The sequence below is a fragment of the Gossypium arboreum genome, chromosome 3 (assembly GCF_025698485.1).
Source record: "Gossypium arboreum isolate Shixiya-1 chromosome 3, ASM2569848v2, whole genome shotgun sequence".
NCBI classification, from domain to species: domain Eukaryota; kingdom Viridiplantae; phylum Streptophyta; class Magnoliopsida; order Malvales; family Malvaceae; genus Gossypium; species Gossypium arboreum.
The window spans coordinates 41,328,492-41,349,962 of NC_069072.1; the positions used below are offsets into that span (position 1 = coordinate 41,328,492).

The window sequence follows — 21,471 nt, forward strand, 5'->3', positions numbered from 1 at the left end:
AAGGTGTAGTGATTTCGTTAGAATTAATGGAATCAATAGAGAAAGTTTGTTTCAACTACCTGAATTCACCATCGAAATCATCGAATTCCCTGCAAATTTTATTAACAAAATTAGTCTCAACAAACTCATCAATCGCAGGCTCAATTATATCGACAAAATTAATGCTTTGAACATCATCGGGATACCGCATCGCTTTGTAAACATTAAATTTAACGACCTCACCATCGAACTCCATTGTGAGGATTCCACTTCAGACATCGATTTTAGTGTTGGCGGTGCTAAGAAAAGGTTGCCCAAGGAGAATTTCGGATGAAGTGTTTGAGCGGTCGTTTTCCATGTCAATTACATAGAAATCGGCCGGAAAGATTAATTCGTTTACCTTTACCAAGACATTCTCCAAGACTCCCTCCGGGTAAATAATTGAATGATCTGCCAATTGAATAGTGACCTTCGTTTCCTTCAATGGGTCGGCTGAAAGAGTATTTTACACTGATAGAGGCATCACGTTAATGGAGGCTCCCAAGTCGCACATCGCCCTCTTTATGCCCACTTTGCCAATTTTGCAAGGTATGGCGAACATGCCTTGGTCCTTCAACTTCGGTGGAAGTCGTCGGGTCAAAACCGCAGAAACGTGCTCTCCGAGATTTACCTTCTCATGCCCTGTTAGTCTTCTTTTATTAGTACAAAGTTCTTTAAGGAAATGAGCGTACCTTGGCACCTTCCGGATTACCTTTAAAAGAGGAATGTTGATCTTGACTTTTTGGAAAACGTCTAGGATTTCCTTCTCCTCAGCTTGCTTATCTTTCTTTATAAATCTCGATGGAAAAAGAGGTTGTGTGGCGTAAGGAGATGGTGCTAGTTCGGATATTGGATTCTTTATTTTTCTTCGAGTTGTTGCATCATTTTCCTCTTGGAGATTGGCATCATTTGCTTCTTCCGTACTTGTGGATTTTTTGACAATTGCCTTATCATTTTTTCTTGTTTTGGCGTCGTTTTTCTCTCGAATTGGCATTATTTTTTGTTCAACAATTGTTCCGCTCCTAAGAGTGATGGCACTCACGTTCTCCCGTGGGTTTGCTTCGGTTTGTGAGGGAAGCTTGCTTTGAGATTCTAAGCGACCCATGGTTTTTGCCAATTGACTTATTTGTTTGTCAATTTCTTGCAAATGTGACTCTGTTCGGTCTTGAAATTTCTCTTGGGATTGCGCCAATCACTCTACGAGAGACTCGAGTGAACTTTTTGGCGGCTGATATGGTTATGGTAGAGGCGGCCTTGGTTGGTAAGATTGGTTCGACCTCTGGTTTTGTGCGTAGATAAAATTCGGGTGGTCTCGCCATCCGGATTGTAAGTATTTCTATGGGGGTTATAAGGTCTTTGAGGTGGCCCCGAAAAATTCCCCACGGCATTCACTTGTTCACCTATCCCCTCTTGGAGTGTCGGGCAACAATCGGTTGGGTGGTCTGGCATCGTACAAATTTCGCATACACTGGCTGATGCGTTCTTTCCTACAATTAGAGAATTAACAACGTTAGTTAATTTATCGATTTTATTTTCAAGTGAAACGGTACTTACTTCGTGAACCCTTCGGCTAGGTTCATTCGTGGCACCAAACTATTGAGAGTTGGCTGCCATTGTCGAAATTAATTCCCTTGCTTGGTGGGGGTCATGTTGACATGCGTTCCTCCACTGGCGGTGTCAATCATTTTCATCTCCATCGGAAGCAAACCTTCATAGAAATATTGCAGAAGCGTTTGTTCGCTCAATCCGTATTGCGGACAGCTCGCACATAGCTTCTTGAATCGCTCCCAATATTCATAAAATGACTCGTCATACTTTTGTTTAATTCCAAGGATGCTTCGCCTTAGTTCACTTGCTTTTGCTGCTGGGAAAAACCTGTCAAGAAAAATACGATTCAAATCACCCAAGTAGTAATGGAATTTGGCGGTAAATAAAACAACCATTCTTTTGCTATGCTGGATAAAGAAAAAGGAAACGCTCGTAATTTAATTTGGTCTTCGGATACTCCCTGAGGTTTCATGCTTGAACAAACCAAATGAAATTCGGCTAAGTGTGTGTGTGGACTCTCGCTTAGGAGGCTATTGAAGGTAGGAAGGAGATGAATTAACCCCGTTTTTAGAGTAAAAGGGGTGGTGCCTTAAGGAAATGTAATGCAAAGTGGTTGTTGTGCCGCAGGAGCCGCGGTTAACTCGCGAATTGTTTGATCGCCCATCGCTTTTGTTTGTTGTGCGTCAGGTGTTGGATCGGCAATGGGAGTGTTCTCGGCGTCAATCGGATTGGTGGAATCCGTTGATTCTTCATTGGTAGCACTAGTTGATTCTTCGGAATTTGTTTGTTGTTGTCATTTCTTTTTATCCCGAAGTGTTTGACCGTGAATTCTTCTTGCTCGTGCTTCGATTTTCGGATCAAATTCTTCACATGTGCCCGGATTTTGCCTGGTCATAAATCAGAAACAAGAAAATTAAATCAGTAACTTGTCGAAGTCCCCGGCAACGGTGCCAATTTTGACATGCTGTCGTTATGATGTCAAAAATAAATAGCCTTAATCTCGATAAAATGATTGGAATAAGTAGAATAGGGAGAGTAAGGGTCGATTCCATAGGGACTAGGAGTTTGATAATTTTCTTGCTTTTAACTTTGCTTAGGCGTGATGAGTAAAGGGAGGAGTAGAAGGGGGGTTTGTTTGAAGTGAAGTAAATGATTGAAATTAAACAAGTAAATTAAAAGGATTGAAATTGAAATCAAGAGATAAAAGTCAGCCTTGGGCTAAAGACCTTGTCTCGATTTAAATCGATCCTCGAATGGGATTTTACCTCTAGGCACATGCCGGTTACAGCCTATAGGGCCCAACCCCTATAACTTGTTTTTCTCTCAAGTGAATCGAGAACCTAAAATCAATTTTTAGATCTTAATTCTTTACGAGCTAATAGCGTCAATCGCTTATTAATTCAATGCTTTGAAAATCTGGAAAAACCCAACTCAAATTCTGTCGTCTCAAATAAGAATCTAACCCGATTTCAGTTTCCCTTAGCGGACCGCCACTAAGCGTGTTCACAGGAAATCAAAATGCCACAGGCCGATCCTTCCTCCCAACTGTTAATCGAAACTGAATTTTATTCCAACGTACACTTTTTGAAATAAAACCGACTTGATTATAAAAGGATGGTCGATTACCAATCCTTGATTCCTGAAAACTAAAAATGTAACCCTCGAGGGTATGAAGTGCTTTTCGATTCTCACGTCTTAGAATCGAGTCATTACTTTAGCCTTTGGCTATGGAAAACTTAGCTAAGCATGGTAGAGACCATACTTAGCATTTTAAGAAAATAAAGTAAAAACTAAATCAAAAAGAGAAATTTATTAAAACTAGAAAGAAACAAAGAGTTTAATAAACGCAAAAAGTGAAGAATGCTTGATGGATAGATCCCCCCTTTGAGGCTTACCCCAATGGGGCATTTATAGTCCTCAAAAATCCTAAAAAGTAGCATTCAAAATTAAGAGAAAAATCCTAAATAAATAAATAAAAATAAATCTTAATTCTAATTTGAATTTAAATGGGCGGCTAAGCCTCTTTCTCCACGTCAAATGCCTTTTAGAAATTGCTGACTAGACCTTCTAGAAACTGCTGACTGGACGCCACGTCAGCGACATCATGCCCCAAGTCACGCCCGGTAATTCAGCCATGTATCCAGAAAATCCAAAATTGCTCAATTTTGTCGACTTAAGCTCAATTTCTACAATTCAATGTCCTGAATCAAAAAGGAATGAAAAATGCCAAGTTAGCAACTCAAAATAGCTAATAAAGGAGTAATCAACCATGAAATAATGTATAATTTAAACACTAATCACATTTGTAACATCTTGATTTTCGGGTTTTTTTGCGATTCTCAATATTTTGGTAAAGTTTTTAAAATTTGGTATTTGGTTGTGGAATTCATAATTTGGGTAGGTAAATAGGCTTATGGAAGGCCCATGTGTTGGCCAAAAACCCGGTGGAATTTTTGAATTTTGGACTTAAGAAGTTAGGGGCCTTGGATAGGTGGTCTTATTAAAATTTGTAGGTAAAATGTAACACAAATGAGCCTTTGGTAAAGTGGCTAAGTGATGCCACTAGGGAGCTATAAAGGTGGCATGTAAGTGTTGGGGGAAGACTTGGGTTCGATTCCCTGGGATGGCGAAGGTAATGTTATTTTTATGCTTGTGCATGCTAGAGTTTAAAGTTAGATGGAACTCTATGGGGGAGAGTTTGAAACAGTCAGATGCATGGATTAAGGAGGGATAAGGGGAGAGATTTTAGGGATTTGAGAGAAGGATAGAGCTTAGACTAATTGAGGGGATTAGAGAGGGGATTTCGGCAGAGGGGTTTTAGTTAGGGATTTTCGACATTAGGGTCTAGGTTGTGCCGTTTTCTCCTTTTGGTGTAGTCTTTTTCTCTCTTTTCTTTTCCAGCCGGATCTACCTTCCTCCTATTCATCTTTTCTTCCATTTTTCTTTTCCAAAACCAGCCCACTACTCCCATTCGTTCACCTATTGTTTTTCTTACCTCCACTTCTGCCGAAATACCACAAAAGCCAAAATCTGTGAAGCTAGGGGGGCCGATTTCTTGTTGACCAGCAAACCTCTTTTTCTTTTCACTTTTTGGTGGCCAATCCCTTTATCTTTTAAGTATAAGTGGATTCAAGAAGAGAGACTATGGTAAGTACTCGAACTCTAAACGATTCCTATAGTAACTGTTGACAAAAGCCGAAACCCCTATAGTTTAGAAGATGGCCGAAAGTGGGTATAGGCTCTATTTGGTTTTTTCTTTAATCTTTTTATGGTTTGTTTAGTGGAGGAGCATCAAGGTGTAGGGTCGACTTGGATTAGTTTGGATCATCGAAGTGGCTAGAGCTAGTCATCAATTTCGGCAAAGGTAAGGTTCCTAAGGCCATTATGGAGGGTGGCCGAATGTGTAAGTGTTGATATTAGATGGTTCTCGATTTGGTTCAATTATTGTGAGCTGATCTATTAACGGTTGTTTATAGGAGAAATCGTGTAGGAGATCTCGTCGAGGAATATCGCAAAACAGGTGTGTAACGAACCCTTTTTCATAGCTTAAAACGATAAATGCCGAAAAGCTGAAATGCCGAAATTCTGGCATTTCGAGGACTTGCGAGCAAGCGAATGCTTATTGGTTAGTTAGATTCGCTAAGTTGATGATCGGGATTGTTGGAACAGGTAAGAGCACGATTTTTAGCATGACGGTAAGTTGGGCCTCGAGGGGCTGAAGTTGGGCCCAATGGGCTTTCAGGCCCATTTGGGTAAAATTGGTAGAAAATGAAAACCTGTTAAATTGCGCATTAAGGCTGGTAACAACATTATGGAATATAGGCTAAATGGGCCTAGATGACAAAATCGGCTAAGTAGGGCCCATTAGGGGTTTTTGGCCCAATAACTCGATTGCACTAAAAATGGGCCAGAATCGCTGTTTAGAACATATGAATTGTTAGTAACTAATAATGAACATGGAAAACCCTAATATTTGGTAGAATTATGAAATTACCTTTATAATATGAAAATGACTGTTTTGCCCTAGGTAAAAATGACCATTATACCCCTAGGGTTTACTTATAAATTTGATACGTGGGATATGATATACATGGTTGATACGATATGCACATGACATGTATGATATGCACATGATATGTATGAAATGCACATGATGTATTCATAATTGCATTGGGTTGGGTTTGTTATATGGATGAGGAAGTGCAAAAGGGCTTATACCCTAATTTATTGAAAAGGGCTTATGCCCCAGTTTATTGAAAAGGGCTTATGCCCCAGTTTATTGAAAAGGGCTTTGCCCCAATTTATCAAAAGGGTTTTCCCCAGTTATTAAAAGAGGCTAGGCCTCTAGTTACATGATAAAGCAGCTATGCTGCCAGTGGTGTATTGGTTGGGTGGGTTGAATCATTCCCCACATGGTGTGTTGGTTGGTACGGGTGGAGATTAGCGGATGATGGGTCGAATAGTCTCCCCAAATGGGCTTGCATTCATTCTTTCATTGACATTACTCGTGATAATGAAATGGGCCTACTGGCCATACCATTTACAGTAAAGGCTTCGACCCAGTGTATGAAATATGAAAAGGCTTCGGCCCAGTATATGTTGAGATCGGATGTGGGCTTAGGCCCAGTAGGCTGATATTGCTTTGGGCTCTGAAAAGGGCTTGTTACACATTGAGTTTCCAAACTCACCCTCTTTCCTTAACCTTGCAGGTGAGCCTTGATTTGGAGACTTGGAGCCGGAGGGGATTCAGAGTGGCCACGGTGATCGCCTTTGGGGTTTTGAATAAGTGTTTGGTTTTCATTAAGTTTGCTTTATTTATTATTTATTTTTGAGTTGTAATAAGGCCATTTTGATTTGATTTTCTTTCTTTTCTGGGATTATATTATTTTTAATAACTTTAAACTGGTTGATAATAAATGGGCTAGACTTAGGACGTGTTTTCAAAATGACACTTATTTTCCAAACAACACAACGTTACGATTATCCGATTTCTCAAAGATATCCACGTAAATAAATTTCAAATCAATATAACTAAGTGTGGTAATGGTTGTAGGCATGTCTAGGATTGGATCCAACCGAAGAGCTTGGTACTTAAGCAGCCTTCATGGCTCACCTCCTCTGTTACGGATTCCTACCTAGTGCCCAGCTTCCATTCACTTTGTTAGCTTAACAAAAGTCAGTTTTTAAAACACTAAAACTAAACATGGATTTTAACTCCAATGTGGCACATCGGATTCGGCCGTAACGTCTGGGCCGGGTTTGGGGTGTTACAACATTCCAATGGCTAGATTACAATAATCATTTACATTTACATGCCAATATGACCAATATAACCTATACATTCCATTGTAACCATAATTGCTTTACCATATTGTACCAACATGGGTCGATGGATAGTGTGAGTGATCTCCGCCAAGTCCAATGAGCTTCTGATTTACACTAAAATAAGGAAATAAAACTAAGCATAAAATGCTTCGTAAGTTCGTATAACATGGTACTTAACTTACCATTCATTCTATTTTGAGGTAACTATGTAAGGCGTATTCAATAAATTTGACCTCAAGCCCTACACATCCTCATGGCCCTTGTTAGTCCTAAAATCCACAATAACATCAAAACATATATGGGCTCAACAACAATCAAGATTCCAAGCACATATGCTTTCCACAACATGTATTCATTCAACGTGCATAATTTATCTCATTATTACAAGTATAATTTCATACTAGTTCATTTCGAGTTCAGATCATTTCATATCAGAACTTAACTCATATTACTCGGAATATCAAGGTCATGATTAGTACACTCAAGGTGTATAAGTCTATAATCAAGGATGTATATACTCATCAAATAAATTCCATGTACAATATCATCATTTCATATTTTCATATCTAAATTATCACGTATCGTCATTTTCATGTATTTTAGGCCGATATGTGTAATAACTCATTTCTTATTCATATATTCTTATGTCAAGAACTTTTACCCATTGAATTTATCTGAAATGTCTATGGATACGCAGGTAGTACACTCGAGGTGTACGAATCAGAATCCGTCAATTCATGTCCAATGGTACCTATAGGGACTATATCAGAGAGTACACTTTCGAGACACACATGTATACGACATGATTACCAGTCCAGGCTAAATCCTTTTTATGACATATGCTCAAATGAGTTTGATCTGGATTACCCATCCGAGCCAAATCCAATCCATAACATATGCTCAAGAAGACTCATATCAGGATTACCCGTTCGGGCTAAATCTTGTCCGCAACAAATACAGGACCTTATTCATTTCGGGAAATCATATATCCATCAAAATTTTGATTTATTCAACCAAGATTTAAACATTTTTTTCAAGTATTATTGGGCATGTGATTATTTCATACATCTATAATCATCCATATAATTCAAATGATCACATTCCACATTCATTCCAAGCATAAAAGTAACATTTTCATACGGAATTTAGTATCTTTCAAGCATTATCAAGCATGTGGTCAATCTCATATATTTATACATTTATTCAATTCAAATGTTCACATTCAATGCAAGCATAAAATTAACATTTTTATCATTTATCATTTGTCGGGCATTATAATTGATCGGGCTCTTTCATGTATCGAGCTTTAATGAGTATGTGATCATTTCACGTATTTATGGCATTTATACAATTCACAACATTTAATTCAAGCATAAAAACATATACAATTTAGTTACACGAACTTACCTCGACAAATGTTCATGTACATAAATCTACTAATCCAACATTTTCCTCCTTTTCTCGTTCTAGCTCTGAATTTGGTCTATCTGGATCTATACAAGTAAATTTAACATCAATTTATCATATTTTATATTCAAGTGGACTCAATTTTTATGCTAGGAAAAACTACCATTTTGCCCCTAACTTTTCCATAAATTCCCATTTCGTCCCTAGGCTCGAAAAATAAAATTTGTGCAATTTACTCCTTATTCCAAGCCTAACCAAAATCCCATTACAAAATTTACAGCACATGTATTCATAAAAATTCATCATTTTTCTTCAATTTTACAACTTTACATTTTAGTCCCTAAATCATGTTTTCATCAAAAATCACTGTGTAAAAGTTGTTTACCTATCAACAACCTTTCATTTCTACCATAAATTTCTAATTTTCAGCATATACATCCATGAACCATTTTCCATACTTTGATAAATTCTCAAATTGATCCCCAAATAGATAGATTAAGCTATCTTGGTTTCAAAAATATCAAAATTACTAAAAACGGGCCAAGGAAACATACCCAATTTGGCCATGAAAGTTTCTTCTATCTCTCCTAGGGTTCCCATGTATTTTTTTGGAAGAAGATGATAAAATAAAATGATATTTCTTTTTTATCATCTTTTAATTAATTAAATATTTTCATTTTCCAATTAGTCTTTGCCGTTTTTCTGAATTTACATGGATGAGTCACCAAAATATCTACATGTTTTTTATTAATGGTCTAATTACCATATAATAACCTTAATTTTTGAATTCGATAGCTATTTGATCCTTCTAGCTACTAGACTCTAACTTTTTTATTTTATGCGATTTGGTCCTTACCATAATTAAACACTTAATCGATAAAATTTTCTTATCAAAATTTTCACATGACATGTCTATCATAATACGAACCATATATCAAAATAAAAATAAATTTTATTTTTCGGCTCGGATTTGTGGTCCCTAGACCACTGTTCCGATTTCACCGAAATTGGGCTGTTACAAAGAATCTGTAAAAATCAAAGAAAAATTGCCAGGAACTTACTTGAAATGAAGGAAAAAAGTTTAAACAAAACAATAATGACATCCTCCATTTTCTTTCGATGTTTGGATGGTTGGAGAAGAAGATACTTCATCTCTTCTTCCTCTAATTTACACATATATATAGATTAAATTTTAATTAGTTTAAGTAATTATGTTTTAATCTTAATTAACCTTAATTTACTTAATTAATCCACAATCATCGTTACCATCCACTAGAACATGATTAGTAATAGTTTATTAACCATTTTGTACCTTTGAAAAATTACAATTTAAGTCCCTAAGCCATTTACCAATTAAAAATATATAACAATTAAACTTTACAATTTAGTCCCTAGGTCTTAATTAACCATAACTTCGGCTAAATTTACTGTCCAAATTTCAATTCATCTAAATATTAACTCCTTAAATATCCCTATTTAATATTTATGGTCTCGGTTTATTAATAAGGGGTCCCTAAACTACATTTTTCGACACCACTAGAAATCGGATCATTATAGTTCTTCCCCCTTAAGAAATTTTGTCCCCGAAATTTACCTGGAAAGAGGTGAGGATACTAGGATCTCATTATTTCTTCCGGTTCCCAGGTTGCTTCTTCCACGCTATGACTTTGCCATAGGATTTCTACTAGTGGCATGTGTTTATTTATCAGCTCTTTTACTTCTTAAGCTAGAATCTCCATCGTTTTTCTTCAAAGGTCAGGTTAGACTTAACTCCGATTGTCTTCACTTTTATAACATGAGATGGATCAGACTTGTAACGACCCATATTTCACGGGCACCGAAAAAGTGAATTTAGGGCCTCCGTCTTAGGAAAACGAGTCTTTAAATATTTATTAAAAATATTTACGAAGTTAGTTATGGGTTGAATTAGATTTTGATTAGGTGAATTTAGTTTAATTAGAAGTAATTATTAAAAAGGACTAAATCGAATAGAGCGTAAAAGATTAATTTTAAAATAGAGAAAATGATAAGGGACTAAATTAGTAATCAAACCAAATTAGTGACATGTGTAAGATAGAGAATAAATACATGTGTATTTAAATTATTAGTACAAATGTATGTTTTATATATATATATATATATATATTTACTTATTTATTAAGTAAAAGATATTTACTTATTATTATTATTATTATTATTATTATTATTATTATTATTATTATTATTATTATTATATTTTATCTATTAATTGAGATAGTGACAATTGTATGGTGATAAATAACACATGTGTACATGTGTGTATAAATACACATGTATTATTTTTATTTGTTATTATATAGATATTTTATAATTAAATATTAATTAAGTAAATAAAATGAAATAAAGAAACAAAAGAAAAAGAGAAATAGTTACAGAGAATCAAACGAAATAGAAAGAAAGAAAGAAGAAAAGAGAAGAAAAAGGAGAAATTAGGGTTTGAAAGCTTGGAAGTTAAATTGGTAAGTCAATTAAGTCCCTTTCTTTGTGATTTTGATGTTTTTGGAGTCTTAGAGTACAGTACTCTTAAATTTGTGTGGAAATATTGAAAGTTGATAGACTTTTGAGTAGGGTTTATGTTGAATAAATGATGAAATTAGGGATCAAATTGATAAAATTGTTGATTAAAATTGATTAAAGGACTAATTTGTAAACTAGCCTATAAGTTTTGAATTTTAGGGATTAAATTGGAAGAAATTCGAAATTATGGAAAATAGTAAAAATTTGATGGTTATATTGAAGTTTTGATGGAAATTGAATAAGAAAATGATGTGAATTGTAGAAAGGAAGAAGATGAAAATGGTTGGGACAAATTTGGGATTTGGGTAAAAGTTGTATAAAGAGTTATTATTTTATATAAAATATGTTTGTTATTAATTAATTGTACTTATGCTAATTTTCTTAGCAAACAAGGAAACCGAGACGTTTTACGAAGGGAAAAGAAAAAGTGATCGACGATTTGTATTATCATAATTCAAGTTATCTCTTATTAAATGTTTAATTTTAGTGTATGTATATGGAATTTGAATGTGAAGTAAATAGTGATATTTGAGTTGAATGAGAATTGGATTTGATTGATGAATGTATACATGTGTGAAATTGAATTGTATAATGATTTGTGGTGAATTTGAAATTGTGATTGAATTGTTATTGCGATGGATTTGAATTCGAATGATTACGATCAACTGAAAGTGAAAGTGATATGAATATGTGATTTTGATACCCTATTAACTAGTCGGGCTAGGGTGGATATAGTTGGCATGCCATAGGATAGGAAGTGTTCAGGGATACTTCGACCTCAAGTCGATGAGACACATGGTGTGTCATTATTGCTTCGGATAGATTCGATGAGGCGTTGGTCGCCACTTTGCTTTGGCTTAGCCAATGAGACGTGGGTCGTCACTTATTTGCTTCAAACTATCCGATGAGGCGTTTGTCTCCATTCTGGTGTGGTGGTTGGATCCGTGTATCCGCGAAAGTCCGAGTCATGTTAATAGGGAAAAATAAGTGAAATAATAAAATCAAATGAACTTGATTAATCGAGCTATCAAATAAAATGAGAAAGTGATATTGTAAGATGGAATGTGAGATGGAATTTGTAAAGAGATTGAAGGCATGAACCAAAGGTTTATGAAGTGTTTATATTTGAAATGTGAATTGAATAATTATATGTGGTTGAGAGATGAATCAAAGGTTCATGAGTTATTTGAAATCTCATTGATGATTTATTGGATCTATCATTGGAAATGATATAATAGAAATATGAAAGTTTGGTATAAATTTGTATGTATGATTTGCTAATTATTGATGCATGTTATGATATTTTATTGTTTTTATAATTTGATTTATGATAATACCACTGAGTATTTCCAATACTTAGCGTACGGTTGTTTCCCGTGCGTAGGTTAGGTAAAGTTGAAGTTCAATCAAGCATCTGAGTCAATCCCGACCTCAGCTCAATTTTGGTGATGCATCTATCTTTTAGAAATGTGGCATGTACTAGGTTTGATGTTTGTCACTTGTAAATGTTTTATATTTTGAATGTAAATGTGGTGCATAATCCTTAAGAGGTAATGAAATGAATGAATGAAAATTTGCTAAGTTTGAAAGGTTTGATGAATGCTATTTGATCAACATTTATAAGTAAATGTTTTAGGCATGAATTAGGTGTGTTTAGTATGTGAAAATAACTTAAAAATGGTGAAAAATCATGTTTTCACAAGGCCAAGTCACTTGGGCGTGTGCCCAGGCCATGTGGAAAAGTTAGACTTGCCCACAGGTTAGTCCCACGGCCGTGTGAATAAGTCAGATCTGCCTACGGGTAGGCCACACGGGCATGTTCCAGGCCACACAGGTACGTCTCAGGCCAAACAGGCGTGTGCCCCTATTTTCAAAGAAAAGTTTCCAAAGTTCCCGGTTTAGTCCCAAAATACTTCCTAAGTATATTTTGGGCTTCGTAGGTCTATATTAGGGTCTTAAAGGTGGAATTTGAGAAATTTTAAATTGAAATATAGATTTATGACTCAGTGTTGTTTGTTATCAGTGTTTACTTTCGGTAATGCCTCGTAACCCTGTTCCGGTGACAGGTTGGGGTTAAGGCGTGTTACAAGACTGATATCATTAGAGTATATATACATGGAATATATCATGGATCTTTTGCAACTCCAACGGAAGAGCTAGACGATAAGCAACCGGTCCAACTCTTTCAACAATCTCGTAAGGCCCGATAAATTTAGGGCTCAACTTTCTCTTGCGCCAAAACGCGAAATCTTCTTACACGGAGAGACTTTCAAAAACACTTTATAACCTACAACATATTCTATGTCTTTCTGTTTCAGATTAGCGTAAGATTTCTATCTATCTGAAGTTACTTTAAATCTAACCCTGATCAACTTAACCATATCTTCCACTTCCTGAATCAACTATGGCATAATTACTTTCTTTTCACTCAATTTCGATAAGCATAAGGGTGTTCTACATCGTCAGCCATATAATGATTTATATGGAGCCATTTGAATGCTTGACTAAAAACTGTTATTACACACAAATTCAACTGACGATAAATAATATTTCCAGCCAGATTTGAGATCAATAATGCAAGCTCGCAACATATCTTCCAGCACCTGAATAACTTGCTCTAATTGGCCATCAGAATAATGATGAAATACTATGCTAAAATTCAACCTTGTAGCAAGCGATTCGTGTAACTACTTTCAGAATCTCGAGGTAAAATGGGGATCTCAATTGGAGATAATAAACACAGGCACACCATGGAGTCTAACTATCTCACGAATATATAATTCAACCATCTTCAAAAGTGGCCAATTGGTTCTCACAACCAAAAAATGAGCAAACTTCGTCAGTCAATTCACTGCCACCTAAATTGCATTTCTTTTATTCGGTGATGTTAGTAAACCAACCACGAAACCTATGACAATTCACTCTCATTTCCATTCTAGAATAGAGATAGGCTGAAGCAACCTAGTAGGAACTTGATGCTCGACTTTTACCCATTTACAGGTTAGGCATTTAGCGACATACTCCATAATTTCCTTTTTCATTCCATTTTGGAATAAAGATAGGCTGAAGCAATCTATGGTACATTTTCACACTACAAGGGTGAATAGAAAAAGGAATTTCCTGAGCCTCACAAAAAATCATTCTTTTTAGGGTAAATTACACTAACAGTCACTCAACTTTGGGGTAGCTAACAAAACAGTCACCTAGGTTTCATATCAGTCACTCAACTTTTAAAAAATAACAAAACAGTCACTAACGTTATAAAAAAGTGACAAAATAGTCACCGGTTAACAGTTTCTGTTAGGGGGTTAACGGGACCACTGATGTGGCAAGTTAACAAGCTGATGTGGCAAGTTAACTTGTCACGTTGGATGTACACAGTAAAATCCACCCAATTTAAGAAAAAATTGAAAAAAAATAACGTTAATAACAGAGAAGAAGAAGAAGAAGAAGAAGAAGAAGAAGAAGAACAAGAACAAGAACAAGAAAAAGAAGAAGAAGAACAAGAGACTGTAAAAAAAATCTTCTTTGCCTAAATTTGGCCGGGTCTAATTCTTTGCCTCTTCCTTTGTAACCTTCTGCCATTGTTGTCCCGGCAATATCAATCTTTCAATTTCTAGGATTTCCCATGGACTCCATCTCAAAAAAAAATTCTTATCTGTTCAAATAAAGTCTTTGCTGTTGGGTTTAAGTCAATGAGTTCTTCTACAAATCTCTACACTTTCTCTATTTGGTATTACAACACATCTAGAAATAATGCCCTTGTTTGGTTGGCTAATAATGATTCTTCGCTGACCTAAAATTCGTCTCTTGTCATCGGCCACTGATGGTGTAATTTACTCGAGTAACACAGCCAAGAAAAAAGTGATGATAGGCAGGTAACTTGTTGTAGCAGCAACTAAAGTTGCAGTGGTATATAAACAAGGGCGATACCATTGATATCCAAGCTTAAAGTTATCCTGAAATCTAAAATTTCTCAACAGTTGATATGATTTCTTCCACTGTAGTGGCTGTGCAAAAACCTTAACAGCATCCATAGGTCTTCCTTCTCTAAGCTTCTTCTTCCTACACAAACTATTCAACAAAGTAGTATAACTCAATGAATCTGGTACAAATATTTTATTCAACATATCTTCTACCAAATCTACAGCTCTATTCACCTGACTCTTCTTGCATACCCCTTGCATTAATATCTTATAAGACTCTGTGAAAAAATAAAATAGAATAAAATAAATAAAAATAAAGAACACATAAATTTTACGTGGAAACCCTTTCGGGAAAAAAACCACGGGCAGAGGAGAAGAAAATTCACTATGTCGAAAAATTTTTACTCAAATACAAGAGGAATAGACTATGTCTATTTATAGGCTTGCAAAGCCATATTCTAGTAGGATTGAAACACCTTATCCTAATCAATATAAAATAGATGGAGTTTAATAAGGTTTAAAACCTTATTCTAAAATAAAATAAAAGAAGTCTAGTAAAATATGGATTTTACTTTTATTTTATTTTCCATCGTATTTTATTTAAATAAGAATTTGGGTCACTTAATTCTAACAATCTCCACCTTGACACAAATTCTCAATGAACAAGTTCTTCATCGCGAACTTTCAATAAACAAGTTCTTCACCTCTTCCAAAAACCCCTTAAGGGTTTAACTTCAACAATGAACACCAACCAAGTCTAAGCAATGCTCAAACTTGGTTATAGGAAGTGACTTAGTCATCATATCTGCAGGATTTTCATGAGTGCTAATTTTGCTCACAACAATATCACCACGAGCAATAATATCACGAACAAAATGATACCGAATATCAATGTGTTTTGTTCTCTCATGAAACATTTGATCTTTTGTAAGAAAGATGGCACTCTGATTGTCACAAAATCTTCGTGGCTGATTTGAAGGTCTTCATTGAGTTCACTAAATAGTCCCTTCAACCAAATAGCTTCTTTACAAGCCTCAAGAATCGCCATGTACTCACCTTCAGTGGTAGACAAAGCGATCGTAGTTTGCAAAGTGGCTTTCCAACTAATTGCACAACCTCCGATTGTAAAGACGTAACTCGTGAGAGATCTTCTTCTATCAAGGTCTCCAGCAAAATCAGCATCAACATACCCTATAACTCCATCTTTAGTTCTTCCAAACTGTAAGCAAACATTAGTAGTACCTCGTAAGTATCTTAAAATCCATCGAATCGCTTTCCGGTGTTCTTTACCAGATTCGCCATGTATCGCTAACCGCACCGATCGCATATGATAAATCGGGCGTGAACAAACCATAGCATACATGAGAGATCCTCTCGCACTAGAGTATGGAACATGTGACATGTACTCAATCTCATTATCGATTGAGGAGATAAGGCCGATGAAAGTCCGAAATGGGTCGCTAAAGGAGTACTAACAGCTTAGCACTCTGCATATTGAACTCGCAAAGAACTTTCTCAATGTACCCCTTCCGACTTAGGTACAATTTACTTGCTTTTCTATCTCGAGAATCTCCATACCAAGTATCTTCTTTGCTGGTCCTAAATCTTTCATCTCAAATTCTTCACTTAGTTGGGCTTTAACCTTTCTTATCTCTCTTTATCTTTTGTCGCTATCAACATGTCATCAACATAAAGAAGTAGATACACAAAAGAACCATCATGCTTTTCTTAAAGTAGACACAACTGTCAAAACTACTTCTTTTGAAATCATGAGAAGTCATAAAGGAATCAAACCTCTTGTACCCTTGTCTTGGTGATTTGTTTCAAACCGTAAAGGGACTTTTTCAGCAAGCAAACATAGTCCTCTTTTTCGAGACTATAAAACCTTCGGTTGTTGCATGTAAATATCTTCCTCAAGTTCTCCATGCAAAATGCGTTTTACATCTAACCGCTCAAGCTCCAAATCATGCATGGCCACAATACCAAGCAAAGCTCGAATCGAACTATGCTTAACAACCGGAGAGAACACATCTGTCCACTCCACGGAATTTGATCTGTAACCCTTTGCAACAAGCCTTGCTTTATATCCGGGTTCTTCAACTCCTGAGTCCCTTCTTTCTTTTTAAACACCCATTTACAACGAATGACCTTTTTACCTTTAGGAAGTTTTACAAGATCCCATGTTCTGCTTTTGTGGAGTGATTCCATCTCCTCTTGCATAGCAAACATCCACTTTTACGAGTCTTCACACTAATCGCCTCGAATAATTAAATGGCTCTTGATTCGCATCTATATCTTCACCACATTTAAAGCATAAGCAACTAGATCAACCTCGGCATACTTCTTTGGAGGTTTAATTTCTCTTCTTGTCCTGTTTTTGGCGATAGAGTATTGCGGTGAAGAAGCAACTCTATTCTCAATTTTGTCTTGGCTTGAGGAGTTGATTACGTATTAATCGATGCTCCACCGCTTTTGGTTTTCTTTATTGGAAGAGTCTTTAAGAGATAAGTTAGGTAGCATAGCGGTTTCATCAAAAACAACATCTCTGCTAATCACAACTTTTCTATTTTCAGGACACCATAACTTATAGCCTTTTACACCAGCTTTATAACCAAGAAAAACGCATTTAATGGATCTTGGTTCCAATTTTCCATTATCAACATGAGCATACGCAGGACACCCAAAAATCTTCAAATCAGAATAATTAGCAGGATTACCAGACCATACCTCTTGTGGAGTCTTTTTCTCAATGGCAGCGGATGGAGATCGGTTGATCAAAAACATGCAGAGAGGTCGCATACGCCCAAAATGACTTCGGTAAGTTGGCATTTGACAACATACATCGAACCTTCTCCATGATCGTTCGTTCATTCGCTTCGCAACACCGTTTTGTTTGTGGAGTATGACGAATCGTCAAGTGTCTCATGATCCTTCGACTTGCACAATCTATTAAACTCATCGAGCGTAACTCTAAGCCATTGTGCATGCGGAGGTATTTTATCTGTTTTCCGTCTGTTTTCAATCATAATTTTCCAAGACTTAAATGTGGAAAACACATCGCTTTTACGCTTGGGAAGAACGCCCAAACTTTTCGGAAAAATCATCAATAAAGGTTAGCATATAATTAGCTCCACCTCTCGAAGGCACTCGGACGGCCCCACGATCGAATGGATATACTCCAACGTTTCCTTCGTGTTATGGATTCCTCTAGTGAATCGAACTCTCTTTGCTTCCCAAAACACAAGGTGCTCACGAAATTCGGTTTGCAAATTCCTTGCCCATTAAGAAGTCCTCTTTGCTTAATTACGCCATGCCATTCTCACTCATATGCCCTAGGCGCATATGCCAAAGTTTAGTAATATCATCATCGACAAGGAAGAGGAAGCGACAATTGCATCACCGATATGATAGAACCACAAAACATATAACTTGGCAATCTTTCTTTGCCCTTTCATCACAACAAGGGACCCTTTGAAATCTTTAAAACCCCACTTTCACCGTGTATCTGCACCCTTTTGAATCAAGAGTACTCAACGAAATTAAATTTCTTTTCAATTCGGAACATGCCGCACGTCACTAAGTGTTCGACAACTCCATCAAACATCTTAACTTTAATTGTTCCAACACCGCGATTTTACATGAAGCATTATTTCCCATCAAAACAACACCTTGACATCTTTGTTTCATAAGTTGTAAACCAATCCCGATTGGGACTCATGTGGAAGGTGCAACTGAATCAAGTATCCACTCTCGCTTACTTTAGAATCATTGATGAAGCAACTAGAAGTTCACCATCGTTGTAGTCTTCTACAACATCGCTTCACCGAATTTTCCGGTTGTTTTCCTTTTGATTCGCACCTCCTTTTAATCTTATTTTGTAGCTTATAGCACTCAGATTTAATGTGCCCTTTCTTCTTGCGAAGTTGCAAGTTTTACCTCTGTTTGAAGATTTCGATCTACCCTTAGATTTACCACGAGGATTCCGTTCGTGTTCTACCACGATCATCATCAACATTCCGGTCTTGTCTCCCACGAACAATGAGACCCTCTCCCGAGAGTTGGGTTTAACCACAAGATGCTTCATCTTATCATACGAGGTTAAAGAATCATAAACCTCATCAAGCGTGAGAGACTCATGGCTATATAAAATCGTGTCTCTAAAGGTTGAATAAGACGGGGCAACGAACAAAGTAGAATCAACCCTAGATCTTCCTTATCATATTGAACCTCCATGGCCTCCAAGGTTGAGAGAATTTCTTTAAACACTTTGTTAAGTGTTCGTGTCTGACGCACCTTCCTCCAAACGATGAGCATAAAGACGCCGCTTCATATGCAACTTGCTTGTTAGAGTTTTCGACATACATATTTGTTCTAGCCTCTTCCATAATGCAATGGCGGTTTTCTCTTTCATCACATCCCGCAAAATTTCGTTGGACAAATGCGGATGTAATTGTGTTAATGCCTTTCGATCCTTACGTTTCTTCTCTTCATCTGTTAATGTCGAAGGCATCTTATCTATCCTAGCGGGGCATCCTCTAGATCCATCTGCAAGAAGCGCTTGCATCTTAATTTGCCACAACGCAAATCGGTGTTGCGATCCAACAATGAATTTCATACTTCAAAGACGCCATTACCGTGATCGAGATGAATAACCCTAAGCTCGATACCAATTTGTGAAAAATAAAATAGAATAAAATAAATAAAAATAAAGAACACATAAATTTTACGTGAAACCCTTTCGGAAAAAAACCACGGGCGGAGGAGAAGAAAATTCACTATGTCGAAAAATTTTTACTCAAATACAAGAGGAATAGACTATGTCTATTTATAGGCTTGCAAAGCCATATTCTAGTAGGATTGAAACACCTTATCCTAATCAATATAAAATAGATGGAGTTTAATAAGGTTTAAAAACCTTATTCTAAAATAAAATAAAAGAAGTCTAGTAAAATATGGATTTTACTTTTATTTTATTTTCCATCGTATTTTATTTAAATAAGAATTTGGGTCACTTAATTCTAACAGACTCGACATCAGGCATAACACCTCTCTCAAACATTTTTTTGAACAGTTTGTACGCAATACTTAAGTCCCTGTTCAAACAAAATGCACCCATCAAAATGTTGTAAGATTTGGTATTGGGGAAAACACCGTATTTATAGGCAATCTTGAAAAGGTCGAAAACAGGCATGATGAAGTCACGATGAGAAATAAGCAACTCGAGGATATGATTTAAGTGTCTGGGTAAAGGCTTAACATTGAATTCAAGCATTTTGTAGAACACATTGAGAGCTTTCTGGGATAAATCAGCTTCAGCGTAGATTTTGATGAGGTAAGAAAAAAGAGTCGACATAGATTTTGATCGGATTTGAGACGAACGAGAAGGTTGTTGACAAGATAAAAGTGCTTGGAACCACCGAGTTTGAGAATGAGGATGAGGAAGGAAGAGTAAGAATGACAAAAAACGGGTTGGGTGGTGGCAACATCGAAGATTTCTTTAGCGAGGATAGGGTCGGATTAGGCGGATATCAGTTTCAAGACTCGCGTAGGGGAAGCTATTAGCAATAGCGACGGTTGCCATTGATTTGAAAACTGGACACATCTCTATTTTTTCTCCTCTTCTTCTTCTTCTTCTTCTTTTTCTTTTTCTCTTCTTAAACCCTAAATTGGTGCTGATAGGGCTATTAAATTGGTGGTAACTGGCCACCTAGAGACTATCATCTGCCATGTCACTTTACCGTGACGGAAAGGACTGTTTTGTCACTTTTTCAAATTTGAGAGACTGAAATGAAATTAAGGTGACTGTTTTGTCAGCTAGCCCAAAGTTGAGTGACTGTTGGTGTAATTTACCCTTCTTTTTAATTCAATATTATTATAGACACAAAGTTAAAGCTAGGTGCTGAGATGATTGTGGTTAAAGGAGATGCAATAATAGTAATATCCAAGATGCAAATGGAGAACCAAGACCTATCAAATATTGGTATGTTCCTAGTGGAAGCACACCACCTCATACTCATTTTTATCCCATATTTCTTTTTCGCATATTAAACTCCAAGGAAACCATATTCCTCATTTTTCTACCTAAATATGGTTTGTGTTGAGAGGGTCGACTCATTTATTAGGAGAAGTATTTGAAGTGCCGTCCTCTAAGAAGCCGACCGAACCTTCAAACAATAAAGGTATTGTTCTTGGAGGTTCTATGTTTGGTTTTAACCTCAAATTTGTGTCCCTACTCCAATGAGAGCCTAATGAGATTCACAGAATTTTTTGCGAGAATGCCTACTTCCACGAAGGAAATGTTCTATCATTGGGCCTTGGTGGGGTTCAAACTCATAATGCCTCTAAAGGGTCTTACTGTTCAAGGGTTTGACCGGCTATGCAAAAATCCGATGCTTCAAAACTTCTCCTAATAAGAAAATCAACCACCCTCAACAATTTGAATTTGTAGTGAACATTTTGGTTTTAGTTTTGGTTTGTACTATCCTTCTAATATTTTTAGTTTCGTAATTGTTGATATCAAAAATTCTAAAAATAACTCTTTTGAACATAGGCTTTCCATAAACTCTAATGTCACAAAATATTAGAGAAGTCGCAATATATAGTATGTGAAATTGATTATTTGTTTAATTTGTGTTACACAAAACAGTATGTAATTCGTAATTAGATAATTTTTTCATAATTACATAAAACA

General features: G+C 36.3%; 1 pseudogene; it reads right to left on the bottom strand.

The window, feature by feature from the left end:
- Positions 1–1,640: 1,640 nt before the first annotated feature.
- LOC108465117 (pentatricopeptide repeat-containing protein At4g01400, mitochondrial-like) lies at positions 1,641–20,853 on the bottom strand (annotated as a pseudogene).
- Positions 20,854–21,471: the final 618 nt, after the last annotated feature.